The sequence below is a fragment of the Trichoplusia ni genome, chromosome 10 (genome assembly GCF_003590095.1).
Source record: "Trichoplusia ni isolate ovarian cell line Hi5 chromosome 10, tn1, whole genome shotgun sequence".
Lineage (NCBI taxonomy): Eukaryota > Metazoa > Arthropoda > Insecta > Lepidoptera > Noctuidae > Trichoplusia > Trichoplusia ni.
In genome coordinates, this window is record NC_039487.1 from 13321063 (window position 1) to 13333677 (window position 12615).

A 12615-nucleotide genomic window follows, 5' to 3' on the forward strand; every position below is an offset into this window, starting at 1 on the left:
AATTTCAATATTTTGATATTACAATTTTTCTTTCAGCTATCGGACATTATGACTTGACGGATCACAATGTGATAACTTCGGCTGGACATAATAGATGGCGCTAGTTGGCTGTGATGCTTTGAGGTAAGTGTTGTTTTTCCTTCTCCCTCGTGTGAGAATACTTCAATTTGTGGTTCATTTTAACATGTATTCACTAACTTATCGCGATTCATAAGACTTTATTTCTTATTTGATAATTGCACCCCATCTTGCTAATGAAATAATGGTGACAACTAAGTTTCAGATTACAAGTATAGTAATTACGGGAAAACGGAGGTATATAGAAACACACTTTTTCTCGAGTCTTGGATACAAGACAAAATAAAATCATTATTGTAAAAAATAATTGTATTAAAACAGTTCTTAGGTGCGAAAACGCATGCGACCCCCTAAAAACACTATTTTACGTATAGCTTGTAGCCAAAATCAATCTTAATACCAAGAACACCTAATTCGGTTCACAAATAATAAAAAACGATATCACAAAACTAAACCACAGTTAACCACACATCACACCAAACAATTACAAGACGCAAGCGATCTACAGTTAAACCTACCATAAAAGGTTTCTTCATGACCTTTGATCGTTTCACCTTCGACCTTCGTACAAATGGTTTCTCAATATCTCTTACTCTTATACCTTCTACAAACAATAGAATCTTGATAATAGCCAATAAGTCATATGTTAATGTGCTCGTAAATACACTATGTTGACCAGGGCCCTTAATACGGAAACCCAAAAAAAGATATTGCTAATGGTTGAAAAGAGATGATGCTATATATCACGCGTATCTTTGTCTCGCTTTTTCACTCCCGACAGTTCGGTCTTCGGTGTCTTGGTACGGGGTTAAGAAAATCGAAGAAGTATACCTATATAGATTGATTTTAAGATATACCCATAAAGCCATGGGAAATGATTGTTTATTATAATATAGATTTATTGTGAATGCATTATGTATTGGCTTCGATAGTGATTTCCTCGTTGCTGGATACCTTATGGGATATAATGTTATTTGCGCTTTTCGATGGGAAAGTTATGAGCCCGGTGATAAAATTTTCTTGTAGATGTGTTTGTTAGGAAATCACAAAATGACGAAAAATGATTTTATTTTTATTTGTATTGTTTAGGATTTAGCTTTTTTTCGAACTTAAACTGAGGATGATTCTCTGATCATTATCTCCCGATTAGCGTAAAGTATATATTTCTTAAAGTCCTTATAATAAGTGTCCAAATATAATAAGCTTTTAAAATGTCCTTTTAAAGTTTTAGGAAAATTTAAAGTTCAAGCTACACTTTCTCCAAATTTCATCGAAATGAGTTAAGCAGTTTACTCCTTAAAGCATCAAAAACATGTTTATAATAATACTTACTAGCTAAAATCTAGCATCATTGCTTAAGGGATCTAAAAAGCGAAATTCGAATATTTGTCTCATTGAGACGTCGCGGTTGGTGAATTAATTTGTCTAGTTCCAGTAAAATGTCCGTTAATTGAAAGGTTAACGCATAACCCATGTTATCAATTACGTCTCAAGTGGACAGTTAGTACCTACGTTAACGGTTCAATGTCGTTCATTGCCAGTTTTAACTCTTATCTAAGAGTTACGAATTAGTTTTTTATGATCATTAAATATTGGTTTCATTCATATTTAGTAGGTATAACTTGTACGTTCCCCTCTCAATTTCGTTTCTCTTAAAACTGCATTTAACAAGTATTTATAATTATGTTTGTTGGTACCCTCGCAAAGAAAAAGAATTGCTATTTTTGACGTAAGATTTTTGAGTTGCGATCACTTTTGAAAAATAAAACTTACATATCCAAGCCTTGTTAATGTGGCGGAAAACTGAAAAAGCATTGTATGAAAAATACTTTCTTATTCAAATTAATCACAGCTTAGACAATGTTACATCAAATCGATCTGGTTAAATAAAATTTTAGTCCTTGTAACAATCTACATTTGTTAAAAGAGACAGCGATCCCTGACTGCGTCGACCAGCGATCTCAATAATATTTTTTAAAGAAGCATTCCTTTCCAATAGGTGACATGAGTTCAGTTAACATTAGGGCTCAACGTGTTGACAGACCCTTGAATAATATATTACCTATCACTAAGATACACTCAAATTACAAGAAAAATAGAATCAAGAAGTAGGTAACCCTCTTTAATTATTCGTATATTTAATCTAAACTTGCACGACCTACCCTTGTACCAATAAAAAACTTAGATAACAAAACACAGTCAACGAACTTCGCAAAAAAGCAATCAAACGAAAAAAAAAAAACAAAACAGAATCTGTATTTCGAATGACAAAGGACGCGTGTATCTGTTCTTGACATTAAAATGGCGGTCTGAGTGTTCCCAAGTGCAAATAGGAATATTTCTGAGCACTGCTCATTTATCTCAGCGATAACCCGGACAACGCTCCCTTTGCTATCAATAATAACTTATTACTTATAAAACTAATTGATACCGCGTGCCACTTGGGTTTCATTGTCATGAGAAAGAGGATTCCCAGCTGTGGGATGTTGGGGCTGATGGGGATTGGTATTAAGCATGATAGTCGTGAATCAATCTTCAATTCAAACTTTACACCACTTTTATCTATTATTTTTCTTTATTGAGTGATTTTTGATCGTGATTTTTCTAAATCAAGACAGGACTTCACTACATGGCCCCGCTTCTGGAAAACGATTTCCAATAAAATTATCGAAAAAAAAACCTTCAGAAGGTCGGACGAATAGGTGTTGATTAAAACTATGTTCTTAGCTACATCGGGTCATTGTTAGTAAAAGGCTAGGTAGACTATGAGCTATGATAGCAATTCTACTCACTTAATAAGTTTCAAGGTCACAATTGACACGTAATGTATAAATTAAAAAAGAATTATCAACGTTTAATGATAACGTTCCTTTTCGAACTTAAAAATGACGTCATTTTATCTTTAGCTCAATTCATTTTTTACTTGAAATTTTGATAAGTCATTGAACTTATTTATCTTACAGAGGCAAACTTAAGACCTAGTTCAGATCAATATGATTTTACAAAAATACTCTTTCAATATTACACACATATTACAAGGTATCTACGAAAGTACAGTAGGCCTAAAAAGGGAGCTTTAGAAACGTTAAATAACAGGTATAGTATATCTAGTAGTGTGGTTCCAAAACGCCATTCCCGTGAAGAAATTATAATTCAAAACGTAACACTAAATAGCCAAGGAGACATCATGCACGTTTTAACGTCTTCTGAAACAATTGCGCAATCCAGTTTAATATGTGTTACATAACAATAATATTTTATTTCATCAGTCTAGCTTCAAATACGTTTGTATTCGACAAACCTTTAGAATTTGCAATGATAATGATCGAAAACGTTTAATCATGGGGAAGCGATACCTTTATGGAAGACCATGCCTTACCTTTACAGAGATAGGCCGACTAACAAATAGACTGTTCTCATTATTCAGAAGTTGATACATATTATAATTTCTCGGCCGACAAACTGGTCCGATCAAGACCTGGCTTGCAGGTCGTTTAATGTAGTGCACGCTAGTAGATTCTCCCAGGTCCAGGGCTTTTTTGTTGCACTGCAAGCGGGATGACTAAATAAATGCGGTTTGGTAAGAAGCACCTACCGCTTTAAGTTAAGTTGAAACAACACCATTCAATACCGGTACACACATCTTCATGTTTGTATATTACTCAATAATTTCGGAGAACTTGGTCTGTCTTTCGGGTCAACGCATCAATCCTCGTGTCCATCCCAAGGACTTATCGTTCAAACTTTTATAGTTCTCCTCGAGTGACAAGTTTGCCAATTAGTTAGTGCCCACGTGTAGAACATCCGGCACCACAGCAGATAATAAAATGCAAAACACACAACTTTTACAATGTTGTTCACTCGAACATCGCTTATCATTTGTATCGCTGTAATTAATTAGCTGGAACCATTTCTTAGGAAAATTCATTCATTATTGTATTGACATGCCACTGTGACATGGCAAGGCCACGAATTACGCTCGTTCAGGGCTTAGATCAGCCGGATTTTGCTGATATAGGAGTTAAACAAATATGCAATGCTTTAAAATCAAAACAAGATTGATAAACATACATCGAAGAGTAAGAACTCTAAGCTACAATTGCAAAATGAAATGCTTGATACGGGAGGCCCTTGGATGGCGGATCAATGTCGTAGAGTTTCTCCGTGTTTAGGAAGGCAAATTAAATTGTTTATCTAGGCTGTTATTTATACATATTTTGACAGTCGTGACGAGTAGGCAGAAGCTCTGAAGAAAGTCTGACAACCAGTCTTAGCAAGAAGTGTCGTGTTGCAAAGGTAACTTTGTTGAGCAGGTCACATGTGCATTTGCTCCTTGTTAAACAGTACACTGCAAGCAGTTGTGCAGCTAAGCTTCCAATAATGGGAAATTGGGATGTTGTCTGCAAACCAAAACTAAGTTTTCTAAATTTCACGATAAACCAGTTCAGAACAAAAAACAGTCGGATTTAAAATTACACAAACGAAAATTAAGATTTGCAACCTGAAACCGAGGTGTGAAACTCATGTTGTGTGTGCTTATATTTTCAAGTAGTTAACAATTTGTATAGCAAAATATACTTGCAAGAACATATTTAAATCGTGTTGTCATTCCAAACGGGGTTTTATCACGCTGCCAAGACGTTATGCTTGCTTGTCGCTACTCAAGTAACGTTTACCTTTAGAAGATAACCTCTCTGCACGTGTAGTATTAAAGTTCAAAGATTTCTCGCAGAAGATATGTGTGACGTCATTGGATTAACTGGATCAGAGTACTTAACTTAAGTTAGTTAAGTTTTCTGAAGTTACCTTATAGATACGTACTGGATTTCTGCGAATATAGAGTCGTTTTTATGTCAAGTTGTCGTAAAATTTAATTCTTTTCCAATTACTTGCTCTCTAAGGATGCATTTGATATCTTTATTCTTTTTTTTTTTTTTTTTAAAAACGACTCCCGCACTAAGGAGTTTAATCCTTGTGTCGCGGGGGGTTTTACAAACATGTAAATCACATGCACAATGACACCCAGACTCAGATCAAGCATTTGTGGATCACACAAATACTTGTCCTACGCGGGGATCGAACCCGCGACACGACACGCACAGTGGTTTTGGCGTGGTGACCTCAACCACTCGGCTATCCGTGCAGTGTCTTTGCACTGACCTTTGAATTTGACCTAGTTTCTGACCTATTACTATTGTGCAAAATAGTGAGTATAGGCAGCAGGCACTTATAGATGACTCTGTGTGGTAGTAGATACCACATACTTATATGCCTAAATGTTCATCTATGACTGCAGCAGAAGATAGAAGATATCAAGGAAAGAGCTACCAACGTGTCCTGGTTTTCCGTCTAGCCACACAGATACAGAAGACATAAAGAATAAACAAAATAGTTGTTTAGACGATATTCCATGATATGAGTCATGTTAATTACTGTGCTTACGGTAAATATTTGTTTAACCTTAGCGACCTAAGTTAGACCTCTGTCACTGAAGGAATACAATCTAGAAGTGGGTTTTTTGTTTCATAAAATGAAGATATTACACCAACAAGTTGGACTGAAATGTAAAGACTGGCCTGTAATTACCATTAAGTTATTATTATGCACTCCTGGATGCAGTCGCGAAACGCAACTGACTATCTGACTCTCTCAAGAAATTTCCTAGACACAATACTTAAGTACCAAGAAAAAACTGAGGCATTGATAAATATGAATTTTGGGTCTAATACCATCTCCGATGTCAATAAAAGATCTTAATTATTTTTTTTTTATCATCTATGTACGAAAATTTTAACTTTATGTTTAGTATTAAATAAATTGAACAAAACTACATCTAATAGATTAACAAATTATTTTTATTAAGATAAAACCAAATAAATAAGTAATTCATGGAAAAATGTATCGGCATCACTTCACTTTGGGTGTGCCTACATGTAAATATTGATTTTGTAAACGTACAGATAGGAAACAAACAAACATTAATTTTATATAGTATATAGAGCTTGGTAGGAACTGATTCAGAGTGAATTTTAGGATCCCCATAGATATTGGGCGATGCAAAATTTGGCTCCAATTCTGCGCTGCACTGAATTTATTACCGGCCAATAAATTCAATAACACTTAGCTTAAATTGTTTGAACATTTTGAATAGATAATATTATTTAAACTACTCGTAGATATTTAAAAGACCTCTATAAAGTCTAGCTCTTGTTAATTGCAATTTTTTTTTTCGATGACTCTTATTTAACATCATGTATTACGTGTACGTCATTATTTTACGAGGAATACCATTTTCCATCTGTTTCCTACGATTACTTAAGATTTTCTGGTACAATTGTTTTGCAACAATATAATCAAATCACTCTAGAAACTACAATTATTTTCTTCTAAAATTACTCACAGTTGTATTTAAAATACTAGTTCAAGATTTCTCATCTAGTGGAATGCAGAGGATAATATATTATATTTTAAAACGTCACAAGCTGTCAATCCTCAGGTGTCAGTCTTTTGACAATATCACTGGAGGAGTAGGTCCGTGTCAAAGGTCCTCGAATCAAATAAGCAATTAGTCTTAGTTCCCCTCATCAATTTAAAAATAGCGAAGAAATAAAAATAATCTCATGAAAACAAAGAAACATAAAGAATTGTTTACAGCGTCGGTATCGGGGCAACGTTCTCGCTCCATAAACACTCGTTATCTGTGTTATGCATAAATTCTGATTGTAGATGACCGCTGGTGGCTCGGGATGCACTGCAAGGGGTCCTAAGTTCTGCAGTGAACGAGTATAGAACTCAATAAATTGCTCTAGAAGTCTATCTGTCAAAACAGGCTGCAGTTTGTACGAAATCTGGGATTCTTAAGCAGTTTTTTGTCTTTACTCTGTTTCTATCTGTCAAATTAAAATCGATCGACAAGTTTTTGTTTAGTGGACAGATGACTCCTAAAATTCTGCCGTCGTATTAAGCCCGCGTAAACTAACTCTAGTCCATAAAGCAATTGTAAACTAAATAAAATTTTGTTGAACAGAATCCTAATTTTTGAAATCCGGGTATTCTCACGATGGTTTCCTGAAAAAAATAAATTTAACTTTCAAAGCCACAGCTGTAGGCTACCTGAGCTGGGATCGAAGCTGAACTTCATACATACACATCCTTTTATAGAACCAAAGCAACCATGACCAACACAAAAATAAATAAGAAAAGAGTAATACAATATTATTTATCTGTATAATTATTACATAAACACATTAAATCAGCTGCACCATTACTGAGAGTCGTTAGCTTCCAATTACTTACGACAAGTAAACAAATAATCACTAATTACTGTGATATGACTAATTAAGGAAGTACTCGAACTTGTCAATATTTTCAATGAATCGTTTAGAGTTTAAAGATTTTCAATTAAAGTTTTGGGAACTTATGAAAACACTAGCTAACAAGTTTCCAATACATTGGACGGTATCCTAATACTATTGTAAAGGCGAAAGTTTGTAAGTATGGATGTATGGATGTTTGTTACACTTTCACGTAAAAATTACTGAATGGATTTGAATGAAACTTTACCACAATATAGCTTATACATCAGAATAACACATAGGCTCCCTTTTATCCCGATTTTTGGAATAGTTCCCGAGGGAAAATTTAAAAGGTGTGTAAAAGCTATAAGATCACTAAGGGGATTGTTTCCATGGAAACGGGGACCACCGACCGCTGTAAACTGAAGTCCACGCAGACGGAGTCGCGGGCAACAGCTAGTCTTAAAATAAATATGTTCATAGTTTATGACACTTTCATATACCGTGGCTGTCCATTGTGAAGGACTCTTAAGAATAAGTTCAGTAGACCTTGAGCTTGTCCCCTGAGCCCTAAACCCTTATCATACTTTTGCTCTCATTTTAATTATAAGTATGCTCTTTTCGACGTACTCGGATAATAACCGCAATTGTTACTTAAATCACTAATATTCCGGACCTAAAGAGTAAAATGGAACTTTATTATGGATGTACCGCTGTCTGTCCGTCTGTCACCAGGCGGTATTGTATGAACTGCGATAGATAGACGGTTAACATATTTTCAGATTATGATTTTTTTGTGTCACTATAACAACAAGTGAAGGTCAAAGATAACTTTGATGTTGTAACCTTTACTATGATCATAGTATCGGTCAGTTTTATAAAATGTGTATAAAGTGACATTTCAAAGTTTAAGGAAAACCAAAACTTTAAATAAATATGTTCTTAAAATATCAGAAAGAGGGAAAGTTGTCAGAAAAGGACGGGAAACTGTTTCTTAAGCGAATCGGTAATTCCCCATGTATTATATACATGTACATAATAGCCTGCAGTTTTCAACTATAGGTTCCAACAACATTGTATTCAACATTTAATAGATCAATACAATAATTTACAAACACAGGAAAGAGAATAGATAATTAGCTGCGATAATATTAATTATCTAATTATTTGTTTGTATCCATGCCATCTTGACATTGCGCCACATTTTCCAAACGTCACTATATTACAACCCTGAATTATTAAGGTACCTATTATTTACTTTACCTTAAGATTCTTAAACAATTTGCAATTGCTGCTCCATTACTGAGCAAAGGCCAATAAAAACTAAATACTTTTTAATTACGTATCAACAAATATAAGTCACATAGTCTGGCTCAAAGGACCCGACTTTTCAGTACTAGTTTTTGGAAACAATTCTGAACACTGTCCACTTGTAACTGGTGTGTAAGTCGCATATAACAAGTCAAATGTTTTTTTCTATGAGTACTTAGTTGAGTATCAACAATATTTAAGTAGGTGATGCTTGCTTGTCTTTACTTGTTTTGCAAAACAAAACAATCCAAATTTATAAACCTTTTTTCCTTTGTAAAAATCCGATACGCAAATCAGCCTTGCAGTAATTGGAACCAATATCTTTATTCCTTGATTCCTCTGTATAATATAATTACAATTTCCGCGCGGACATCGAACTCTGCGCATTGCACACGGAACTTGCATTCGCAAACAACAGCTGGTGGTCGAATATCCGGGTCACTTATTAAATAATTATATTGAATCTATTTCTTTGTAATTGTCAACTAAGGAAAATATTTATCGAGGCTACAACTTCAGAAGGGTGACTAAATGGTCACGTGCAGAATTGTTAATAACAATTCGGTTGAAGGCAATTATTTTAGATAACAATGTGCGATTTAGTTATAAATTTGACCTGTAACTGATTGTTGATTCTCATGTAATATTTTTTGGCCTAGTATTGTATTCTAGGAAATGTTTTTGTATGGTACTTTTAGTTTACCAGATTAACTTGAATGCTATTTATACAATATTTTTATTATTTATTCAACCCATTTTATCTCGAAAAACAGTATTCAAAAATTATGCTTGTCGGAACTAAAATTTCGCAAGACATGGTGTAAACACCCACTCCATGACTTTAAGCTCTATCATTAATGTGTCTTGAGTACTTATCTACGAAGAAACCTATCTCACACCAATTGTGACGAGCCTAGTAACAGTCGGCCTAGATACAACCACGTGTGTCTCTATTTTGTAACATTTAAGAAGAAAAATACTTACTAGGTACACTAATAATTCAACACATACTAAATCTTATCACCCAAAAGGTATTTTAAACTAAGACAATGATTTAAGCAATTATATAATTACAAATAACCTCTGGCCCTTCAGAGTACTTTAGTACACAAAATTAAGATAGGTCTTTTTATTTAAGTTCATATATTAATCAAATAACATTATCATTGTTTACACACAAGTACATTGTGACATTTACTTTGTTGGTTTGATTCTACAAATTACAGATAGCGTGTGTCACTTATACATTATACAAGCTATTAATGTTATTTAAAAACAATACTTTTAACCAGTAAAGACATTAATGAGTTACTTAGCTTACTTTGTCTAAAATTTTCTATAAAAAAGCTAAGTGCTGAAGAAAATTAAATGCGGGTAAAAGGACCAGGTCCTTTGCAATCATGCTTTGAAATCAATTTGTTGCGGTAGTTTTTTAGCTTTCCGAAATCAAAGGGTAAAACTGTAACTATAATACTGAAGCTTCGCTGTCTATCCGTTTGCCAGCAGACTGTATCTAAAGGACAATATTTTCAACACGATTTTTTGTACAATATATTTATTTTTCATTTAATTTCGACAACAAATAAACATTAAGACCAATTCCTTGGTTACTGAAGTCAATAAATACTTGAACTCTATCCTTAGTCAGTACAAAGTAATCTTTCGCCACGTGTATTAACATATACTATAATATATTACATTAATCTCGATAACTACTTACATCGCCAGTTAGTAACATGTAGCGATCTCGCTTGGTTAAAGATTTATGTTTATTAGCTAAACATGCAAATTTTTTGCTTAAGTTGTGAAAATGGATTATCATTTGCAGGGTTTAATAATATGAGACAGTACGAAAGATTTTCATGATACAATGAAGAAATTCAATTTTTTGGTTCACAGCCTCGGTAGCTTATTTGGTTAAATATTAGGCGCGTATAGCCAGGTGTTGTAGGTTCGAGTCCTACTTGAGAATTATTTTTTGCATTGATTTATTTCAAAATATTATCAACTTAACGGTCCTTCCTGCGCATTAAATAATAAAGAAACAAACTATTTTTCATAACCTTATGGGTCCTGAAGTTGATCATACTCCTTTCCCATGAGAGTCCATAGCGTTCCTTTCTCAGCTACCTCGCAACAACCCTTTACGCAGAGCTCGATATCATCCCCTTACCGCCTCCTTGGCTTACCTTCTTTGCAAGGACATATTATATCAAAATAAAGTAAAGATATTAAATTTATAGTAGTCACCCTGAGCGATATTAGGAAAGATTTCCATTTTAACACTTGGCTGCAGTTATCAAGTTCAGATAAAACTATATATCAAAATTGTGTTTTCATCCTATGAAAAAGTGTATCATCGTAGTCATCAGCCTTGAATACCCCACTGCTGGCCAAATGCTTCCCTTTGGTTATGTCAATTCTCCTCCGTTTCTCACCCTTCGCGATCGCCCTATTCCCTAGGAAAAAGTTCAAGATCCAGTTAAAAATTATGTATTTCAGACGGAATTCAAACACACTGGCTTATCGATGTTAAAATACTAATAAAAGGTTTTGCAGGTCACGGTCATCCACTATCTATAATTATTTTAATTTGTAGAGCTATCGATATGTAGGTAGAGGTGAATTAAGATTTCGTAGCATAGAGCCTACAAAATTGCTACGTAATAGCTACATGCGATGCTAGGTATTATATTTTTGTTTTTCTTTTAGCTTGTTTATGCACTCGACTCGCACTGAACTGGTATTTTTTGTACTTCTAGCTTTTTCTTTATCACTTAACTTATATATACATTCTATGTAACATACATAGATTAATAATCAAAAGATGTTGCTTGAACCTCACGTTATTTGCTCCCTGTTTACTTTGGGTATAAATCAATAGGTACCCAAATCTATTATTCCATTTAATTTTCTTTTGTATTAAATAAGCAGAAAGAGCGGATAAAATTTGCTATTCAATACCTGCCGGTCAGCTGAAGGTACGACTACCTTCAGCTGTACTACAAAAATTTGTCATTGTATTACTTGAAATTATTAACTTGTTGTACAAAAGTACATCGGGAATTCCCTTTTCTACCCTTTCAAATCCCTATAAAACAACAGGCTGCTGCTAATCCTATGCAGATAATCTTTTGATTCCAAAACAAAAGAAATACCTAAAATGTCTTATGTTTCTGGAGAAAAAAAACCAGCCCGCTCTTTTTAACGAGAAGCAATAAAAAGATTAGGTTAAACCATTGTTTGGTATATGAATGGAGTAAAAATCTGAAGTCAGTTCGCCGAAACCTGCTAATCTGAACATGTTTCCAAATAAAATAAAAAACACCACGACTTTTGGCGCTACAAATATTAAGCCTTATGATATGTTCCGTTTATTTATGAGATCCTAAGAAAATTTCAATTAACTTTATGTTATTCGCTACTACAAAATGCTTTAATAGAGCCTAACCTTGTTAGTCAAAGAGAGACCTAGAGGATTTTCAAACGCTCCAAAACTTTAGCGGTTTGCTAATCCAAAAGTAGCGTTTGAAATATTTAATATACACAAGGTTTTTATCGAGACACTTTTATTAGGAACTGAGTTATCAATTCAGATAAGTAATTAACATAACAATGCTTGTTAAAAGATTAAGTAATGCCAATTTTTGCCATTTTTGAATTCAAGTTTCACTGATTTTTTTATCATCTATCAAGGAATTTAAACTCAGTATATAAATTAAAAAAAATAATAATTTAAAAACAAAATTCAACACGTTTTACTGAGCATCAAAATAGATAAGAAAAGCGAGTCGCCGGCTTAAGGAATCTGTCCCTTACACTGTTTACCAATACATAGAGACTGAAGATTCAATCTAAAATCTAATGCTAACATTATAATAATTTACAATAGAACAACATGCCTAATGACCTATGCCCATAAACTTATCAA